This window comes from Lynx rufus, unplaced genomic scaffold, assembly GCF_022079265.1.
Source record: "Lynx rufus isolate CCGP_SWC_20201006 ecotype Redwood Valley unplaced genomic scaffold, mLynRuf1.p SCAF_16, whole genome shotgun sequence".
Classification (NCBI taxonomy): domain Eukaryota; kingdom Metazoa; phylum Chordata; class Mammalia; order Carnivora; family Felidae; genus Lynx; species Lynx rufus.
In genome coordinates, this window is record NW_025814830.1 from 59,301 (window position 1) to 81,628 (window position 22,328).

Consider the following 22,328-nt stretch of genomic DNA (forward strand, 5'->3'; position numbering starts at 1 on the left):
GGAACACACCACATGGGGAGAGTCCTTGAGAAAGCTTGGGAGCTGGGGAGCTGGGGAAACAGGGGCCAAGGGGCGGGGGAAAAGCCGTCAGTGCATGATCAGAATGCAGGAAGTAAGGGAAACATCTCCAAGATGGGAGATGGGGGAAGGAAGGGGAAAAAAAAAAAAAAGAGACAGCTGATACTCACAAAGAAGAAAGCAGGAAGGCCACGACCAGTCTCAGGCAGGGAGGTCTGGGCTGCTGGGCTCTTATATAAACCGAAAGCTCACTCCCTTCTCTCCTTCTCCGCCCAGACCCACCCTAGCCCCTCTGATTGGAGCTGGTCTGGGTCAGACACACCCTCACCTGTTTTCTGAAACTACTTTTTTGTTTGGTCCGTCACCAGGACTAGGGAAATGCCAAATCCTCAAAGGAAAGTAATTTCACCTCCTGGGAATTCCTGGGAATCAGTCATTCCTTCAGCAAATATTTAAGCATAATATGTATTATGTTTATTGAACTTCTGGGACGTACCACGAAGGGTAAAAGGGATACATAAAGAAGACCCTGGGTTTTTAATCGCCTAGAACAGTGGTTTCCAATCAGGGGTGTTTTTTTTTTTTTCTCCCCAGGGGATAATTGGTGAGGTCTGGAGACATTTCTGGGGTCGGGAGGGGTTGGGCAGGGTGTTCTCAGCATTTAGTGCTTGGGGGCCAGGTGAGTCTCCTCTCCTGGAAGAATGGTCCCTGGCCCAAAACCTAACACCTATAGCAATAGAGTAATCAATCAGCAGGAAAAAAAAAAAAGCCTTCCTCCCCAAAACGAGCAAACAGAATTGCTGTTCCTATTACGTCATCTCAATATTGCTGCACATTCCTATAAACGTGGATGTTGGGAGCTTCCATGTTTTTTAAGTTCAATACAAAGTTTTTAAAAAGTATTTTAAGGACGCCTGGCAGGCTCAGTCGGTGGAGCCTTGATCTCGGGGTTGTGAGTTCGAGCCCCACGTTCGGTATGAAGATTGCTTACAAATAAAAACATTTTTTAATTAAAAAAAAAAAGCTCTGTTTTAACCACAAATGTTAGAGCACGACTTCTCAACATGTTCTGATACCTTTTAAAAGTGTGCACCGTTTTGACTTAATTCATGCATCTGCCTGACCTCTGAGGCCTTCTTGGAATTCTCCCCTTGGCAAATCTTGGAGGTGTGCCTGAGGCCCCTGGGGTTTGCAAAGAGAGATTGGGGGCATTAAAATACATAAATCAAATAGTGGAAAAATCGATAAAATGTGCTTTAATGACTGAAGGGCAATACAGAGTATGCGTTTATCATAATTTCATTCGTGAACCCCCTACTGTTAGACATTTTCAATTTTTCAAATTTTGGGATTTTTTTTTTTAAGTAGCCTCCATGCCCAATGCGGGGCTTGAACTCACAACCCCCAGATCAAAAGTCGCACACTCTACCGACTGAGCCAGCCAGGCGCCCCCAAAACTTAGGATAATTTCTTTTTTTTAATTTTTTTAACGTTTATTCATTTTTTGAGACAGAGAGACAGAGCATGAATGGGGGAAGGTCAGAGAGGGAGACACAGAATCCGAAACAGGCTCCAGGCTCTGAGCTGTCAGCACAGAGCCCGACGCGGGGCTTGAACTCACGGACCGCGAGATCATGACCTGAGCCGAAGTCGGACGCCCAACCGATTGAGCCACCCAGGCGCCCCAAAACTTAGGATAATTTCTTAAATGACCCTAGACATTCATGACAGCAGCTCTAACAAGAGCCCAGCTATTTCTAAAATCTTCTGCGAATGGCTGTTAACCCCTCAAGAGCTGTGGGCACTTAACAGGCAAGGCCAATAAAGGTGCAGCGACGGGCGCAGGAACACAGGGTCAGAAAGAAGGAGAAGTGCAACGGGGCCCGAGTTTAGAAGTCCGGGCTCCAAAGTCTTGCTTTGGTCCTTGTCAGCTTGCTGGAGGGCAGTGCATGGGACCAGGCACGTGCTCCAGATCAGATCTAAACCGGGATCCCCTCCTCTGCCGCCACACCCGGGCGCCTGGACCTTCAGGTGTCTCCCCAAATTCACCCAGCTCCCCCCATTCGCCTCACCTTGTCTTGGCAATTTTCTGGGCTTTCTCCTCCCGCCCTGCACCCCCCTGCCCCATGCAGCCCATTCATCCTTGACCCCATACTAAAACCCTCTTCTCTAGGGGGCTCCCCCAGTGCTATGTGATAGCACCCTGCATCTCTTTACTGACTTCACGCTCCAAGTGCCTACATTTCTGATGATGTCTCTAATAACAGGCTTACCCCTTCTCAGGTATTTGTCACAGTTTTTTATTTGCCTCTGGTGCTTAGGTCCTGGGGAACAGCGGCTATTCTGTCTTATTCACCTGTGCCCCCCCCCAGCCCCACCTCCACAATCCCAAAATCAGTCCTGGATTTGTCACAAAGATGCAGTGAGCACTCCCCCTCCCCCCACCCAGGGTGATAAACGTTGTTAACGCAACTGAATTTAAAGAACATTAAACAAAGACTACATTGCAAAGATGATTTTCAGTCAACTGATAGTAAAAGGCCCATTTTTGATATTTTTCCCAGTGATTTGGTGACACTTGTGGTGAGACAGTGCCGGACAAGGAGCTCCTAATACCTCCCTCCGATTTGCAAATTCCATGCTGGGTCTAACCTTGGCTGTTTTCACCACTTAACATGCCTGCTTAAAGTCTTATCAAGTTTACATCATTGTTAGCTATTTTCTCCCCCAATGTATTGCTTTCTTTTTTTTCCCTCCAGCTTTATTGACTTAAAATCTCAAATTAATATTTTAAAGGGTGTTTTTTTTTTTATGTGTGGGGGGTTTTTTTTTGTTTTTTTTTGTTTTTTTTTTTTGGATTCCTGATGGAAAGAAATTCCAAAGATTTCAGACAGGAGATCTGATAGCCCGAGGTGGTTGGGGGAGGTGGGGAATCGGTGGAAGGGATTTTTGCCTAATCAGGAACTCTTCCGGCAGAATCCCAAGATCTTCATTTGCAAATCACTAACCTTGTTCTCATTACAATGGCGCCCTGGCCGCTCTACACTCCCCACCCAGTCCTTGGCATAATTGGGCTGGTTTCCATACCAATGAGAAAAGATTCTTTTGTGAAGATCCCAACAGTTTTGGAAATCCTTTTACGTAGTTATTGTTTCCTCTAATCCCATATTCTATCAGTCCACGGTTACCTGCAGCCTGGGGGTGGAGAAGGTTGATAATCCTCTTTATGACATTAAAAGAATCCAGACATTTTATCTAAATTTGCTGCTTTGGGGCTGGGTTTGGGAGAAAACCTTGTGGGGAAGGATTCTTACCTGACTAGCTGAGATGCTTCTCAAGGGCACACTAAGGGCGTCTCTGGTGTCTATTCTGTTCACCCGAGCGCCTGTTACTTCCAAGGCTCCGCACTCATCACTTAATATGTACCGAGACTTTAAGGTGGGCTGGCGATAAAATGGTAAGTAAGAAACACAAAAAAGAAAGGCCTGAGCCGCCCGGAGTTTACATCTTCGCTGAGAAGAGTGTTGGCAGAAAAGCATCGTAAACCAGCTAAGCCCGCAGTTATGTTGGGGCGTCACACGCTATGGAAAAGAAATTCAGAGGTCCGCAACGATGCATTCACAAACACGTAAGGGTCTGTGTGTCTGGACTTTTCTAAATGGCTTGACCTCCCTGGCTTCACGCAAGGCTGTGGATCGAATCGTGCCTCCTTCTGGAAGCTTCTGCGGGTCGGCTTTTCTAGAACCACATTTCCTGACTCTCCACCCTTCGTCTATAATACGTATCATTATCATCCTGGCATCATAAACCCAATTGTTCCTTTGTTGTCTGTCTGCACAACTGGGACGCAGGCCTGTTGAGGGTGTAATGTTCTTCTGTTTTGCTCGGGGGCTGTATTCCCCAGTGCCTAGATGCTCAAAAATACTTCCTGAATAAATGAATCTGTCAACTGAAAGAGAAAAAAAAAAAAATCAGGTCCGGGAAAACACTTTAGAAACCCAAGGTATCCTGGTGAACGTGTTATCTGTGTTAGGATAATTTTGTATTCGGAAAATACAAAAGCAAACTCTCCTTTTAGGAACACCAACCGAGCACCTGTAGTAGAGGTCTTTGGGAGACAGATATTGATCAGGGTTTAGGGTGTAGCTGGCATTGAGCCAAACAGCCCCAGTTTGGAATATTTATTTTTTAATTTACACCCAAGTTAGCATATACTGTAACAATGATTTCAGGAGTAGATTCCTTAGTGCCCCTTACCCATTTAGCCCATCCCCCCTCCCACAACCCCTCCAGTGACCCTCAGTTTGTTCTCCATATTTAAGAGTCTCTTCTGTTTTGTCCCCCTCCCTGTTTTTATTTTATTTTTTTGCTTCCCCTCTCTTATGTTCATCTGTTTTGTCTCTTAAAGTCCTCATAGGATATTTGTCTTTCTTTAATTTTGATTAGCATGGAATATTTTCTGAGCCATCTTTTTATGTTAGTTTTTTAAGTAGGCTCTGTGCCCAACAACGTGGGGCGGTGCGGGGGGGGGGTGGTCTGGAACTCATGACGCCAAGATCAAGAGTCACATACTCCACCGGCTGAGCCAGCCAGGTGCCCCTCTGAGGCATCTTTGTGAGTTCTGTGCTGGTTTTCACCTGGATATGTTGTATTTCCTTCAGGAAATCCAGGAAGGAGAGTGGGTTTCTGTCTCCCCCAGATGTGCTCAAGTACACTCAGCACGTGTAGAGTTAAGCCTGCGTGATGTGCACCTCGCGACCCCAATGTCGCTATCAAAGACTAAAAGACACCCGAGGTGAAGAAGGGACAGAATCCCCCCAACTTAGTAAGTGTGTTGCGTTCCCAGTTGGGTGCAGGTATGCCCACAAAGAGTTTACTCGGTAGGAAATCAGGGTTTCTGGTGTTAGACTGGGGAATGGCGGGTGGGGGGGAGGGGATGGTTCCTGGCCGTCCTGCCCTCTGGATTGAATGAGTTGGGTAAAGTGAATCCCCTTTGGTCATTGGCCAAAAGTCTTCAGTTTGGGGTCCATCCTCCAAGGTCACTCAAGGTCCCTGACCTCTCAGATTGATCAGAGGAAGCTGGTAACAACACTCTGCATGTGTTTTGGGGGTCTCCTAGGCAGTGCCTGCCGCAGGGCCCCTCGGTTCCCTCACTGGGCTGCAGCATCCCCTATCCTTCAGACGCCCCCCCCGAAATATCCCTTTGTTAGATCCTAGCCTGCCACCCCCACCCCATCGCCTCACACTGCTTTATTTCTCCTAAATTCCCTCGGGATGGTCCGACACACTGGGTTTCTGGTTTTATCTGCCTGTGTTGGGCTTTACCAGTGTCCTAAAAGCACAGATGGATGGTTCCCTTTGGTTCCCAGGAAAAGGCTTCCTGCAAACAACCACCCTTCTCCATATGCCCAGGGGACTCCCCTGTCCTATGACAAGGCCAGACACAGACCCCCGACCCCCCGTAATCGTGGCCTCCACAATTTTAGCTGAAAGACGACCCCGGAACTGAAGACAACAAAGTTTCCTGCTCAGTTGGCCGAGGCCTCCAACAAGGATGACAAAAGCCATCCCCGTAGGTGGTCACTCTGTCTTGTCCATTTCTCCCTAAAATCTTCCACGGCAAAGCCACTCTGCCCAGATGCTCCATCAATGCTTAGACCTGGGGTGTGCTCCCAGTCGAGTAAAACCAGTTTCCTTATGTTTGGCTTTTGTCTTTGACCGTTCCTTGCTTGCCTTTCTTTCCAACCAACAACCAACACTGGATCTTCCGTTTGCCCTGCGTCCTCAGCACCTAGAAAATAGTAGTAGCTCCAAATATTCATGAATTTGGCGACTGACCAAATGAATGAAGGAGGATGGGCTAGAAGCTTCTAAGAATATGGGGCTTGGGTGGATCTTAAATCCTGTCTCTGCTAGAGATGTTGTGAATGAGGGGTAAGGAGAGACAGGCCAGATCAGGCAGGCCTTGGGGGTCTTGCGAAGTAATTAAAAAAATTTTTTTAATGTTTATTATTTTTGAGAGACAGAGAGAGGGCACAAGTGGGGGAGGGGCAGAGCGAGAGGAAGACACAGAATCCAAAGCAGGCTCCAGGCTCTGAGCTGTCAGCACAGAGCCCGACGCGGGGCTCGAACTCACAGACTGTGAGATCAAGAATGCGACTCTTGATCTCAGGGTTGTGAGTTTGAGCCCCACATTGGGCGTGGACGTTACTTGTGCATGCACACACACAACACCCTACCTTTGAGAAGTGCCCATACACTGCAATTTCTGTAACTGTGTTTGTGACCCTTGTTTCTGAGTGTAAAACTGGAGACCTCTGGTCCCGGGTTGTTATTACAAAACTGTTGGTTCAGGGGCGCCTGGGTGGCTCAGTTGGTTGAGCGTCCGACTTCGGCTCAGGTCATGAAATCACGGTCCGTGAGTTCGAGCCCCACGTCGGGCTCTGTGCTGACAGCTCAGAGCCTGGAGCCTGTTTCGGATTCTGTGTCTCCCTCTCTCTCTGACCCTCCCCCGTTCATGCTCTGTCTCTCTCTGTCTCAAAAATAAATAAACGTTAAAAAAAAAAATTAAAAAAAAAAACCAAACTGTTGGTTCAGAGTTGATCAGACAACCCACATATGTTCCACCTTAAGTAAAGATTAAAATCCAATTCCGTTTGGAATGGAGATGAATAGAGTTTCTCTCCCATACAGATTATGCATCTAGGATACGAGAGAGTTCCGTATTTCATTCTTATTTTTCATGTTCGTGATGCCAATTCTCAAAAATTTTGTTCACGTAGATATACGAGAACAGAAGAATACTGGCACAGTGAAATGTTCCTCAATATTTTTAATTCTTTCTAAATGATGTGATTTAATATACCACATTTAAAATAATAAAAAACCCATAATCCTTACTCAAGCTGTCAACTTGAGTTGTTTTAAAATCCCTTTGAAGTTATGTACCAAAAATGACACAATATATCATCAAAAATTATTATTCTTTGGGCGCCCGGTGGCTCAGTCGGTTAAGGGTCTGACTTTGGCTCAGGTCATGATCTCACGGTTCGTGGGTTCGAGCCCCGTGTCGGCTCTGTGCTGACAGCTCAGAGCCTGGAGCCTGTTTCGGATTCTGTGTCTCCCTCTCTCTCTGCCCTTCCCCCGCTCGTACTCTGTCTCTCTCTGTCTCTCAATAATAAATAAATGTTAATTTTTTTTTTAAAGGAAAGAATAGGAAAAACACACTTTCTCCACTGATTCCCTTCAATCTCCCAGTGTCTGCCAGTCCCTAGACATGGGCTGGTTCAGACCCGAGGGTACTCCAAGGGCCCAATTCACACAGGATTTCAAAGACTTAGTAAAAACACACAGAAACGAGTATACACGGTCTCAATCAGTTCAGTTTGTCATATTGATCTCGATTAGAACAGAAAAAGATCCTGTTTTGGACTTACTGGGCTATAGAAAGTATATTCGTAAAATCAACCTATGATGTTTCTTTTGTTTTAAAATTTTTTTTAACATTTTTTATTTATTTTTGAGACAGGGAGAGACAGAGCATGAACGGGGGAGGGGCAGAGAGAGACGGAGACACAGACTGAAACAGGCTCCAGGCTCTAAGCTGTCAGCCCAGAGCCTGACACGGGGCTCGAACTCACGGACTGTGAGATCATGACCTGAGCCGAAATCGGACGCTCAACCGACTGAGCCACCCAGGCGCCCCTGTTTCTTTTGTTTTAATGCGGCTATGAACATTTTTCACTTTTTAGGGGGCACCTGGCTGGCTCAGTTGGTGGAGTGTGTGACTCTTGATCTCAGGGTTGTGAGTTCGAGGTCCATGTTGGGTATAGAGATTACTTTAAAAAAAATCTTTACTGGGGTGCCTGGGTGGCTCAGTTTGTTAAGCATCCACCGTGGGCTCAGGTCATGATCTCTTGGCTCGCGGGTTTGAGCCCCATGTCGGGCTCTGTGCTGACAGCTCAGAGCCTAGAGCCCGCTCCAGATTCTGTCTCCCTCTCTGCCCCTCCCCCACTCACACTTTGTCTCTCTCTTTCTCTCTCAAAATAAATAAACATTAAAAAATATTAAAAAAGAACGGGGAGAAATGGGGATTTTCAGCCAATGAGCAGAGTGAGGGGATCCGTGGGTAAAAATTTACTAAGAGGGCCACCACACGGAGAGGGGGATTCTTACTAAAGCAGCTTGCCCTGGATGGGGACATCAGAGAGGTGAGATGGGGAACTGGATCGATCAGGTATTGGGAGTCAACAGACCCCAAGGGTGGTGCTGACAGCAGGATTCTTCATCAAGACTGGCTGGGCAGGCCTGAAGGGTTGGAGACCAAGGTTGAGGTCAGGGGAGCCCGGCTACGGTTCGGTCAGGAACACAGTCTTATGCTCAAAATCTATCAATCACAAGAGAGGAAAAGATCCCAGAACCTGGGTTGGAAAGGTTGGAAAGAAAATGGGTGAAAACACCTGTGTGGCAAGCCTTAAGCATTGTCCCTGACCGGCCATTTCCTCACCTACAAAGCCCCATCTGTGGGACTCAGGGACAGACCAGACAGGGGCCTTGGCTTGGGGGCAGGAGGGGGGGGGCGGGTGCGGAGGAAGGGGGATCTAAAAGGGACTTGGGAATAAGAGGCAGGAATTTCCTCCTTCCACAGGATTCAGGAAAGATTGTCGGACCCTCATTCAAATGAGATTTGATGAGCTCTTTAGAGAATACTTTGAACATGAGAGAGGGAGACACAGAATCTGAAGCAGGCTCCAGGCTCTGAACTGTCAGCACAGAGCCCGATGCGGGGCTCAAACTCACGAACTGTGAGATCATGACCTGAGCTGAAGTCGGACGCTTAACCGACTGAGCCACCCAGGCGCCCCAAGTTTCTGTTAATCTTTTCATCATGAGAGGGAGCGTCAGGGTGTCTCAGCCAGGAACTTAGTAGGGTTCTAGAGAATTATTTTTCCTTCCTTAAAATCCCTAGTCATTTGTCCTGAATAAAGTCTTGCTTAACATTATTGTTTTAAACAAGCTCTACACCTGGCTTGGGGCTCAAACTCATCACCCTGAGATAAGAGCCACGGGCTCTGCTGACTGAGCTAGCCAGGCACTCCCGGTGTGAGTTTTTAGGACAGCGATGTTCCAGTGGGTGCGAGTCCATCTGAGGTGCCCATTTATGAGGGTCTCTTGCACTAAACCTGGCAGTCCGCCCTCAGACACAGCAGCCACATTTATGTTCGATGGGCACTGGGGGCTCATGCTCCGGAACAGGACAGCGGTGACACAGACTTGGCTCCGCAGGGATGATGAAAGCAGTCTGGCGTGGAGATGTCAAGGGACAGGGCCTACGGGACTGGAGACAGAAGGGGGGGCAGTTGTGGGGACCGGTCTGGAAACGCGACCATTTGCAGCTTGTGCAAAAGAGATTTCAGAAGCTGGTCCGTTCAAGGAATAGCTTCTGATGAGTTTGATGCAAACTCATCAAACTGGTTGTTTTTGTTTTGTTTTGTTTTTTGGTGCCATAGATCAGCGATAGCTCCCTTCCCCGTGGGGGATTACTGGCAGAATGGGAGGGCGCCGTGAGATGGGGCAGAAATCTCCTGTCTCTTGAGGATTCGTCAGGCGGGGCTGCGTGTAGGTTTCCAGAGCGTGCTCTTACTGGATATTCCTTTTCTTTTTTTGAATTTTATTTAAATCCAAGATAGCTAACATATAGTGTAATAATAATTACAGGAATAGAATTTAGTGATTCATCGCTTACATATAACACCCAGGGCTCATCTCAACAGGTGCCCTCCTTAATGCCCATCACACATTTAGCCCATCCCCCCACCTCCCCTCCAGCAACCCTCAGTTTATTCTCTATTTAAGAGTCTCTTGAACCACCTGGTTACACGTCAGATTTCAGCTCAGGTCACGATCTCAGAGTTTGTGAGTTCAAGCCCTGCATCGGGCTCTGCTTGCTTCAGATTCTGTGTCTCTCTTTCTCTCTCTCTCTCTCTCTGCCCCTCCCCCACTCGGGTCCGCTCTTTCAAAAATGAGTAAACATTAAAAAAATTAACACAAAAGAATCTCGTATGGTTTGCTGGCTATTCCTCAAGGTTCTTGTGATGAGAAACTTTGTTGTTCAACACGTATCCCTTGACATCTACACTCTCCAGGTCCTAATTCAACAGCAACCAAGGGAGATAAAATTTCTTCGTACTTGGAGCCCGTCCTCAAGGGGCTCAGAACTTCAGAACTTGCAAAATCTGGGAACTGAGGCGGGGGGTGGGCAGTGGTCCAGCCTGGGGGCAACTTCCTTCCGTTTGGGAAGTTACGGAAGGTGTTCTGGAGAAATCGCCCGGAGGAAAAACTTTCCTCTTCCAGCCTGAGTCCTGGGGCTGGGGGCCTGGAAATTAACTGACAATGGTCAGATTAACAGGAGAAAAGACAGGTTTATTTACACGTGCATGAGGGACCTCCCAGTAAAGGGGAGGAAGGGCCTGGAGAAAAGTTTATATATATCAACTTAACAAAAGGAGGGGGTGTGAGGGCTTTTTGATGCTAAGGAAAATGGACCCACTCACTGGGAGGGAGTTAAGTGCGGCTGTTTTCATTTTTCGGGAGGGAAGTTGGACCAAGATTTCTTGCTGCGTCTTGTAGCTCAGCTGTTTTCACTTTGGGATAAAGATAGAATAATCTTCATGCCAGCTCTGGGGTTCCACGTGGGTCCCCGCTTCAAAGCCCTGGAAAGCCAAGCCAGCAGTATGTGCGTGGGCAGGACGCGGGAGAGGCTTCCTCTAGCATTTGCAAGAGCGGGATAAAGGGCTGGTTCTGAAAGACGCAGGGCATCATGCTAAGTAAAATAAGACAGAGAAAGACAAATATCGTATGATGTCGCTTATATGTGGAATCTGAAAAAAAAAAAAAAAAAAAAAAGAACCAAAAACCCCCAACTTGTCAATTCAGAGAACAGACTTGTGGTTGGGGTGCGGGGTTGGGACGGGAGAAGGCGGTTACAAGGTACAAACTCCCAGCGATGGGATGAGCCAGTCCTGGGGATGTGGTTTACAGCACGGAGACGACAGTTACCGGTGTTCTGTTGTATATTTGGAAGTTGCTAAGAGAGGAGGCCTTACACGTTTTCATCACTGTTACAGCGATGGGTGGCGAAGGATGCTAATTATCCCCGAGACCTTCCTGAGGCTGAGGCTGAAGTGGGGGGGGGGGGGCCGGGAGGAGGGCTGTCCGAGCCCCGCGTCGGGGGCGCGTCGGGCTCTGTGCTGACAGCTCCGAGCCTGGAGCCTGCTTCGGATTCTGTCGTCTCCCTCTTTCTCTCTCGAATAAGTGTTAAAAATTTTTAAAGAAATAAATAAGAACCTGATCTCCAAAAGAGAAGCTCCCTGAGAGCAGGGCCACTGCACCTGTGATCAATATTCGATGAGTCACTTGGGAACATTATCCTAAGGGTTAATTTTTTTTTTTTTAATTGAATCATGAGTCCATTGGAATTCAATAAATGACTTTCCTGTCTACGGTGTCTTTGTAGTCGTAATGAGTTTGCAGATGGGCACAAGGAGATCCTGGCAGGGAGGCTGTGAGGTCCCAGCCGTCAGCTGAGCTAACGCACAGGGCAGCCTCTCTGGGTGCACAGGGGGGAGGGGAGAGGGCCGCGAAGACTAGAAATAACCCGAGAGGGAGACGCACACCTGCAAGGATCGTTCAGTTTTGTAGTGAGACCTCTGACTCCCCATCCACTGCCTGGGCTGTGGCTGCCTTCCACTCAGACTGAGAGCTTCTCGGGGCAAAGTGTGACTCAGACCCATCCCTGGGGTCATTTAGCGTAGGCGCTGGCCTGCAGAAAGCTGGGCGCACGGAGAGAAGGGCCAGTGAGTCAAGGGGCCGGGATACAGCAGGTGCAGGGGAGAAGCTATGGGCCACAAGGACACTGCCAGGTAGTGGTGCCTGAGGCACATTCTTTCCTGTGTTCCTCTCGAGCTCGGTGGGATATTTGAGAACCCAGAGAAGTCAAGCCATGTGCTCAAGGTCACGGCGGACGGAGGCCCTCCTACAATTCTTGGTCAAGGAACCACACACCTTGTATCTTAGAGTGCAGTCCAAGAAATCTAGGAAAACCTCTGTTCTTGCCAAGCTCAAAGTCTGTGGAGGGCTGTGGATTCTCCTTCAGCCAGAGAAGGCAGGCAGGGCAGAGGTCGTCCTCGAAGGTCCATGAGCCTGGAAGTCAGAAAATGCTAGTAATACTTATCATTCTAAATGATAATAAAGGCACTGGTGATAATAGTAATCTATGTTTACTAGAAAAATAGCAACACTTACAAGAAATAACAATCATCCTTATTTTAAGTGCTCACAGGAACAGTGACAATGGTAATACTTATTACTATAATAATAGTAACACTTACAGTGATAATATAGTAATATTGTATCATCTCCCAAAGAGAACTTATTACAAGTAACACAAGATACCCATCACGCCACACAGAGATGCGTTCCTCACTTTCTACATCTCCTAAACGGGGATCCTAAAAATTTTGAATTTCATGGTGTTACGGTGACAGCGAGCATGTGTGGAATAAAACAAGGAGATGTCAGCCTTTAAAAAATCTCTTTAAAATGTTTTTATTTATTTTTTAGACAGAGAGCATGAGCAGGGGCAGAGAGAGAGGGAGACACAGAATCCAAAGCAGGCTACAGGCTCCCAGCTGTCAGCACAGAGCCCAAAGCAGGGCTTGAACCCACAAACTATGAGATGATGACCTGAGCCAAAGTCAGGTGCTTAACCGACTGCGCCACCCAGGCGCCCCGATGTCAGCCTTTTATTTTTATTTATTTATTTATTTATTTATTTTTAAAATTTTTTTTCAACGTTTATTTTTTATTTTTGGGACAGAGAGAGACAGAGCATGAACGGGGGAGGGGCAGAGAGAGAGGGAGACACAGAATCGGAAACAGGCTCCAGGCTCTGAGCCATCAGCCCAGAGCCTGACGCGGGGCTCGAACTCACGGACCGCGAGATCGTGACCTGGCTGAAGTCGGACGCTTAACCAACTGCGCCACCCAGGCGCCCCGATGTCAGCCTTTTAAATGGGTGTCCTGTGAACAGAGATGATGTCATCCCAAAACAGATGGCTAAATATTTGGAAATCTGCGTTCCCAGTGGGCCAAGGATATGAACAAACAGTTCATGAACATAAACCCATTCTGGAATTGGAAAACCAGTGGAGAAACAGAACTGTGCAGACAGACGTCGTATAGCGCAACATGGCAAGACTCTGTGGTGGCCAGTTGGCAATTAAAATTAGAAAGACATTTGCCCTTTTACCATTTCTTGCTAATTACCCAGCAGGTGTAACAGCACATGTACAGAATTGAGTACAAAGTTGCTAACTGCAGCATCGTGGGAGGCAGCAAAACAGAAGAAACAACCTGTTGGGGCGCCTGGCTGGCTCAGTTGGTGAAGCATGAAAATTCTTGATCTTAAGAGTTGTAAGTATGAGCCCCACATTGGGTATAGAGATTTTTTTTTTAAATGTTTATTTATTTTGGGAGAGAGAGAGAGAGAGAGAGAGAGAGAGAGAGAGAGAGAGTCCAAGCAGGGGAGGGGCAGAGAGAGAGAGAGGGAGACACAATCTAAAGCAGGCTCCAGGTTCTGAGTCAGCACTGAGCCTGATGTGGGATTCGAACTCAGGAACCGTGAGATCATGACCTGAGCCGAAGTCAGACCCCCAACCGACTGAGCCACCCAGGTACCCCAGGTGTAGAGATTTCTTAAACAAACAAAAAAAAAAAATCTTAGAAACAATCTGTCACTAAGGGACTAAATTTAAAAATTCTGATCCATACACACATGTTGCAATGGTAGGGAGGGGCTTTGCAAAGAAGCGAGGATTCTCCTTGTGCTTGGGCAGACGAGCAGGACATACCGCTGAATTAAAAAAGAAAACAACAAACAGTAATTTAAAAGGTGTAGGCTAACGCATATAGTAATGGGAGAAAACCATGCCCCAGATCCCAGCGCCAGGAGACACATTAAGTGGCATTTGCAGGGCTGACATTTGTAGAGGAGGGCGGGGCCTGGCTGGGAGCAAAGAGATGAATGGGTGGGAGAGACCCCTGTCAATTTTCATCTATTACAAACCATTTAATTTTTAATTTTTTTTTTTTAATTTTAGAGAGAGAGAGAGTATGCAAGCAGCAGAGAGGGGCAGAGAGAGAGAGAGAGAGACAAAAGAGAGAGAGAGAGAGAGAGAGAGAGAGAGAGAGAGAGAGAATCCCAAGCAGGGTCTGCACTTAGCATGGAGCCTGACGTGGGGTCTCAATCCCACGACCTTGGGATCGTGATCTGAGCTAAAATCAAGAGTCGGACACTCAACCAACTGAGCCACCCAGCCACCCCTACAAACCACGTAAAAAAACGTGGAACTATGCAAATGTAATCAAAGATATACTCTTATTAAAACATAGAGAACAACGGGGCATCTGGGTGGCTAAGTTTGTTAAGTGTCTGGCCCTTGATTTCGGCTCAGGTGAGGATCTCACGGTTTGTGAGTTCGAGCCCCATAGCACTCTGTGCTGTTGTGCTCTGAGCCTGCTTGGGATTCTCTTTCTTTCTCTGGTCCTTCCCCATGCACCCTCTCTGTCTCTGTCTCTGTCTCTCTCAAAATAAACAACCGAACAAAACAAAACAAACAAAAACAAAAAACGTAGAGAACAAGAAAACAGATTGGGTAAATGCTAGAACATACATTCTCCCTTTTGGAAAGTCCCAGCTACAGGAGCTGAGGACAAAAGACAAAACAAATCAAACCGGAGCGCCTGTTCGTTTCCCAAATTATTTGCAGGAATACTTTGGGTTGTGTCTTCCTCGCCGGGGCCACTCTGCATCCTAAGGGCATCAGTCTGGGGACAGGAGGTCATGTGGTTGCCTGGGGACCATGCCAGGGGCCAGGGGGCTAACATGTATCCATCACTTAACAGTGTTTGATTGGTCGGTTTTATAAAAGGAGAAAATGAAGCCCAGAGGTAGACATTAGAGGCACTCAGTGGCTGGCCTGGGATGCAGGGGGTTTTGAACGCAGGACCCTGCGTTAAAGGCGCGCCTGCGCAGCCTGGAGATGCTGGTCTGGCTCGTGCTCTCCCCCTGCTGGCCGGAGAAGGAAGTGCTCGAGGACTCGGCGCCTCCGCGTTGCCTGATGGCCTGGAGCGGCGCGCCCCCCGGTGGTCGCAGCGGGAAAGCGCATCCGGCTCTTGGTGTTCTCAGCAATTTGCATTTAGGGCAAGTTCGGTTTTACTGATCTGCAACCGTAACGTCTCCTGTGCACGCTCCCCCTGCTGTAGGGCGACCCCCTCTCCCCTACCGTCCCGGGCGCAGCGCCTGTGAACCCACCTCCCCGGAAGCCCACCTTGTAAACCCTCCCCATGCCCCTCTGGGTCTCACTTTGGTGACCAATCAGCGCGCTGCACTCGCCCTACATCCGCGAGGCCTCCCTGGGACGCGTGCCCGAGCTGGACCAGAATGTTCTTCTCCAACCGCGAATAATTATCCTGGCCTGAAACCAGCCAAAAGGACCTCACCGGTCCCCAGTGTCCTTGGAAAACCAAATTCTTACCAGCGCTCGCTGGGACCTAAGTAACCTTGTCCCTGTTAGTTTCTTCTAAGTAATTTCGCTCTATTTCTGTCCCCTCCTCATGACAGGTCAGCCACGCTGGCTGGCCTTCCTTTCTTTTCCGACCCAGGGCAGTCAGCATAGAATTTTATCCTCACTAGCCCCTGGCCACACCAGCCTCTGTGCATGTTCTTAAACCGAAATGCAATTTACTTAAAAAAAACTGCTTCTGACACAACCAAATCCCCTATTCGCCTCTTTTGCAAAACAGATCACTGTTTCTGTTTTTTTAATTCTCGTAAGCCTCTATCATAGCTCTGCTTTCTTTTTAAAATCATTTTCATTGTATTTTTAAAAACATTTTTTAATGCTTACTTACTTTTGAGAGACAGAGACAGAGACAGAACGTGAGTGGGGGAGGGGCAGAGAGAGAAGGAGACACAGAATCCCAAGCAGGCTCCAGGCTCCTACCAGCACAGAGCCCCACGCAGGGCTTGATCTCACAAACCGGGAGATTATGACCTGAGCCGAAGTCGGACGTCTAACCATCTGAGCTACCCAGGCACCCCGAATCATCTTTATTTTATTTTTTTTAACGTTTATTTATTTTTGAGACAGAGAGAGACAGAGCATGAACGGGGGAGGGGCAGAGAGAGAGGGAGACACAGAATCGGAAACAGGCTCCAGGCTCTGAGCCGTCAGCCCAGAGCCCGACGCGGGGCTCGAACTCACGGACGGCGAGATGGTGACCTGAGTTAAAGTCAGATGCTTAACCGACTGAGCCACCCAGGCGCCCCGAATCATCTTTATTTTATTTTATTTTATTTTTTTTAAATTTTTTTTTTCTTCAACGTTTTTATTTATTTTTGGGACAGACAGAGACAGAGCATGAACGGGGGAGGGGCAGAGAGAGAGGGAGACACAGAATCGGAAACAGGCTCCAGGCTCCGAGCCATCAGCCCAGAGCCTGACGCGGGGCTCGAACTCACGGACCATGAGATCGTGACCTGGCTGAAGTCGGACGCTTAACCGACTGCGCCACCCAGGCGCCCCCGAATCATCTTTATTTTAGATAAACTGGTACAAAATGAACAAGAACATCCTGGATTACTGGGTTTCCTGATTTTGCTGTCAATCGGCAGGAAATAGAGAAAACACAGAGCACAGTGGACCGCACCAAGGCTGTGCGGCCAGAAAGACCCCGGGAGACTCAAGGTGCGATGGCAGGTTCCGCCAGGTGGACAATAACAACAAAGGGAATCTGAGATTCAGAAGGGGCTGGCTGGCTCAGAGGCGTCAGATAAGAAGGGAATAGTATTCCCGTTGGAACGGGATGTTGTAGGGCTCCGTGTCTCTATTTTAGTCGTGTGTTTCTACATCCTGCTGGGGCCGTGGGATCCTTGAGGACAGATGTTACTTTCTGAGTCCCCCATCCAGACACTGGGGACAGTGTTTGTCATGGAGTGTTGCTCAAAAACACTTCTCTCAATCAGTTTGCTAGAGAATGAATGATGGTCTTCTGTGTGAGTCTCAGTGCCATCTGGCCACATCAACAAAGGCAGACAGTTCAGCGACCCACAGGCCCCTGGGCAGCAAAATGGGGGCCACCTAAAATGCAAGACGCCCAGTTACATCTGGATTTGGAATGAACAAGAAATCTTTTATTATTTTGAAATGTTTATTTATTTATTTTGAGAGAGAGCACAAGCAGGGGAGGAGCAGAGAGAGAGAGAGAGAGAGAGAGAGAGAGAGAGAGAGGCAGAGGATCTGAAGCAGGTGCAGAGCCCCATGTGGGGCTTGAACGAACCGTGAGATCATGACCTGAGCTGCAGTCGGACGCTCAACGGACGGAACCACCCAGGCGCCCCTAGGGAATCATCTTTTGGTCAAAGAAACATGTCTTGTGTATTGCAAGCTCAAGCAACCAAAAATTTCCACAGCTCAACAAAAAATCATCTTTCCTGTGTGTCCCATGTATGCAATACAAATGGGACATATTTATGCTACAACATTGTTTATCTCAGTTTCAGATTTTACCAGGCATCCTGTAACTTCTTGCTCCAGCCGACAGCCCGTCCTGGAGAGCTCCCCTTGGGAGATCAGTGAGGTGTCTCTCACATGGTCTGCACCTTGAGCAGGAACTAGGGATGCAAGGTCTCAGCTAAGGGACTGGACCCAGAGGGTCTCCATCTCTCTTCAGAACCCCTGCCAGATCCGTAGATTCTCCATGAGAGTGGGAATCGGAGCAGGAGGGATGGCTGGGCTGGGGGGATGGAGAAAGGGGTTAGCCTTGGCTGAGAGGCTCCGTCATCACATTTTGCAGCCATGGAGAGAGACGCCCAGAATGAAAAACCGGGGACCCAAGTGGCTTGCTCTCCCGGGATACACACCCCAAACTGCCTCCTGATGGACATCCTGCAGCCCTCTCCCTCTCCCCACCCCCGCACTGTGCACTGGGGCAATGCCCTCATCATCTAAGCCTGGGGCTATCTGCCACCTTCCACTGAACCCCCACCCCTGGTGTTTGGGGGAGGTACTTCACTGATCCCCGTGGCCGGAATGGGGTTCCCACCCTCAGGACCATGCCAGGTCTGGCTTCCCCATCATCAGGGGCTGCCTACACCCCTTCAATCCCCTGGGCGGAGGGAGGTTATTCCACCCCAGATTGTCCCAGCCCCATGTTTCAGGGTTAACTCCCTAATTATGAGAGTCCCATCATTAGACAAACCAAAATCTAATGAAACCACATTATGCCAAGTGAAAGAAGCCAGACACGGGGCGCGTGGGTGGCGCAGTTGGTTGAGCGTCTCACTTTGTCTCAGGTCATGATCTCCCAGTTTGTGAGTTCGAGCCCTGCGTTGGGCTCTGTGCTAACAGCTCAGAGCCTGGAGCCTGTTTCAGATTCTGTGTCTCCCTCTCTACCTGTCCCCTGCTCGTGCTCTCTCTCTCTCAAAAAATAAACATTAAAAAAAATTTTCTTGGGGCGCCTGGGTGGCTCAGTCGGTTGAGCGTCTGACTTCAGCTCAGGTCATGATCTCACGGTCCATGAGTTCAAGCCCCGCATCGGGCTCTGTGCTAACAGCTCAGAGCCTGGAGCCTGTTTCAGATTCTGTGTCTCCCTCTCTCTGCCCCTTCCCTGCTCATGCTCTGTCTCTCAAAAATGAATAAACATTAAAAAATAATTGAAAGAAAGAAAGAAAGAAAGAAAGAAAGAAAGAAAGAAAGAAAGCAAGCAAGCAGACACAAAATACCACATACTGTGGTATGGGTTTCACGTCTATGCAGTGTCCAGAAGAGGCAAATCCATACACAACATAAGCAGACCAGGGGTTGTCCAGGGCTGGGGGGGAGAGGGGAATGGGCAGTGGCTGCTGATGGGTCTGGGTTTCTTTCTGGGGGTTTGATCAAAGTGTCCCAGAATTAGGTAGTGGTGGTATCACACAACCCCGTGAATATGCCAGTAACACCCACGGAATTGCACACTGTAGAATCGTGTACTACAAGGTACACTCTACCTTTTATACGGAAGAGTGAACGTTAGAGTGAATATTTTCCCCACAAAGACTATGAGAAAGAAACAGAATGGAAAAGAACAGAGGGAAGACCAGATCTGTTGCTTCCTTCCCCCTCCACTTCCCTTTCTGAAACGTCACGGAGTCTTTAGTCTCCACCAGGGCTCAGGTGGGGAGGTTAGGGTCCCAGGGAGCCGAGGTCTCCGAGACCCCAGCTCTCCATGGACTCTCCATCGCCATAGACCCAGGGGATCAGGAACCGCGTGGAAGCCACAGCCATGTGGAGAAATCTTTACCCCAGTCAGCTCAAAAACATGGTGAGGGCTTGGGTGGTAAGGAGGCTGTGCTGTGCGGGCTGGGAGTGGGGAGACCCATCTGCCCCAAGACAGGGGACCTGGAGCTCCAATTCTGGCTCCGGGGCCCTTCCTGAGTGATTGCTGGCAAATTCCTTTCACTGCTTGGGAGTCACTTCACACTTTCTGTTGGGGACTAAGGACCCCCGTCGCTTCAAGCCCCAGCTCTGCCACCAGTTTGTAGCCTAAACATGCACAGCTGGGTGTCACTCTGAGGTCAACTGAGTCACTTATGCTCAGAGAAGTTCAGCCCTGTCACCTGACCGTCTCCGGCTGGTTTTATTTTCCTGTCTTGACTCCTCCATCTACAGGCCTGGGTGGTGATCAGTCAAGGAGCACTCTCTGTTCCTGTAGGGGTGGAAACATTTCCCCCTCCTCCCTTCTAGGTTCTTTGGTCTAAAATCAGCATAAGACAGGGGCACCTGGTGGCTCAGTCGGTTAAGCATCCAACTCTTGGTTTTGGCTCAGGTCCTGATCTCATGGTTCTTTTTTTCTTTTTTTTAAAGTGAGGGATAGAGTGTGAGTGGGGGAGGGGAAGAGAGAGAGGGAGACACAGCATCTGAAGCAGGCTCCAGGCTCTCAGCTGTCAGCACAGAGCCCAAGGTGGGGCTCGAACTCATGAACCACGAGATCATGACCTGAGTCGAAGTCAGACGCTTAACCGACTGAGCCACCCAGGTGCCCCAATTTATTTATTTTTGAGAGAGGGAGGGAGAGAGAAAGTGTGCACAAGTGGGGGAGGGGCAGAGAGAGAGGGAGAGGAGCTGAAGTTGGACACTTAACCCACTAAGCCATCCAGGTCCCCCTTTACCTTTTTAAAAGCGGGGATGAGGGGCGCCTGGGTGGCGCAGTCGGTTAAGCGTCCGACTTCAGCCAGGTCACGATCTCGCGGTCCGTGAGTTCGAGCCCCGCGTGGGGCTCTGGGCTGATGGCTCAGAGCCTGGAGCCTGTTTCCCATTCTGTGTCTCCCTCTCTCTCTGGCCCTCCCCCGTTCATGCTCTGTCTCTCTCTCTGTCCCAAAAATAAATAAACGTTGAAAAAAAAATTAAAAAAAAAAAATAAATAAAAGCGGGGATGATGTTGAAATCTCAAGAAACTGAACAAAACCCAACAGCTGTTCATGGTTCCCAGGCTTTCAAGATGAAGGCAAGATTATTTAATAATCAAAGTCAGGTCCCAGGCAGCCCCCTGGTCTCTCCAGGCATTGCAAGTGCTGGTCTCTGAGCCGAGAAGGCTCCCATTCCCCCATCCCTGCTTCTCTTTTATTTATTTGTTTATTAAAAAATTTGTTTAATGTGTATTCTTTTTTGAGAGAGAGAGACAGAGTGCAAGCAGGGGAGGGGCAGAGAGAGAGGGAGACACGGAATTGGAAGCAGGCTCCAGCCTCTGAGCTGTCAGCACAGAGCCTGCTTGGGATTCTCTCTCTGCCTCTCTCTCTCTCTGCTCCTCTCCTGCTCATGCTCACACTCTGTCTTTCAAGATAAATAAAAAAAATTAAAAATGTTAATACGGCAAACTCCTACCTACCTTTCAGATCTCAGCCTAAAAGCCCCTTGTTTGGGGAATTCATCCCAGACCTTATCATCTGATCTGATCCCTTTCCCCACCAACACCATCACATTATTCATCCCTAAGCCTGGTCCCCCTTTAAGACTTAGTCCATTTTACACAACCAGGGGGACAGAAAACAGATCGGCATTTGCTAAGGAGTGCAGGTGGGTGAGGGCACAGACCACAAAGGGGCACATGCAACTTTTCAGAGCGAAGGAAATGTCCTTTATATGGGTTTCTCCAGCTTTGCTGAGATACAACTGACAGATAATACTGTGTAAGTTTAAGGTGGAAGTCGACGATATGATGCACCCATGTATTAAGAAATTATTACCACAGTAAGGCTAGTGAACACATCCTTCACCTCACAGAGTTATCTTTTTTTTTTTTTTTTTTTTTTTTGGTGATGAGAGGATTTAAGATCCACCCTCTCAGCAACTTTCCAGTATAGAATGGAGTGTTGTTAACTATAATCAGCACGTTGTACAGAGTGCCCAGGGAAGTCCTTCCTGAAGAAGCGATATTTGAGCTGAGATGTGGTTGAGGAAAAAAGAATAAGCCATAGCTACACTGGAGGAAAGAGCTCTTTCGGTGGAGGGAACGATAGGTAAGTGCAAAGGTGTTGAGGCAGGAATCACCTTTCCTGGTAAAATGTGTCCTCCTCTTACAGATCCTGTTAGATGTTCACAATCTCTGGAGATGGGTAATATTTAAAAAAAAAAAAAACAATTTTTTAAAATGGTTATTTTTGAGAGACAGAGAGACACAGAGTGTGAGCGGCAGAGGGGAAGAGAGAGAGGGAGACGCAGAATCCGAAGCAGGCTCCAGGCTCTGAGCTGTCAGCCCAGAGCCTGACACGGTGCTTTAGCTAACGAACTTCGAGATCATGACCTGAGCCAAAGTTGGATTCTCTTAACTGACTGAGCCACCCAGGCGCCCCAGGAGATGGGTATTATTATTTACCATAAGTATCACACACGTAAGAACAGGGCTATGTCTAGTGTCTTTGTAAATATACCAACAGACAGTGGCCAGACCATACTACAGAACAGAACTCTGGCCCACGATCTGTGATCTGCAGTGACCAGACCAGAAAACCATCCCATTATTTACAGTAACCAAGCCCAGGAAGCCAGGTTGGTGTCTGCAACTCAGACCACTATGCCCAGGAACCAGCCAAACTGTTACCCCTCTAGCAGTCAGCCAAAAATGACCAGGAATTAATGAATAACTGATACTTTCCCTAATATTTGTTCCTGCTTCCAATTTCGGTTCACCCAGAGAAAGCCAAATGGGATCTC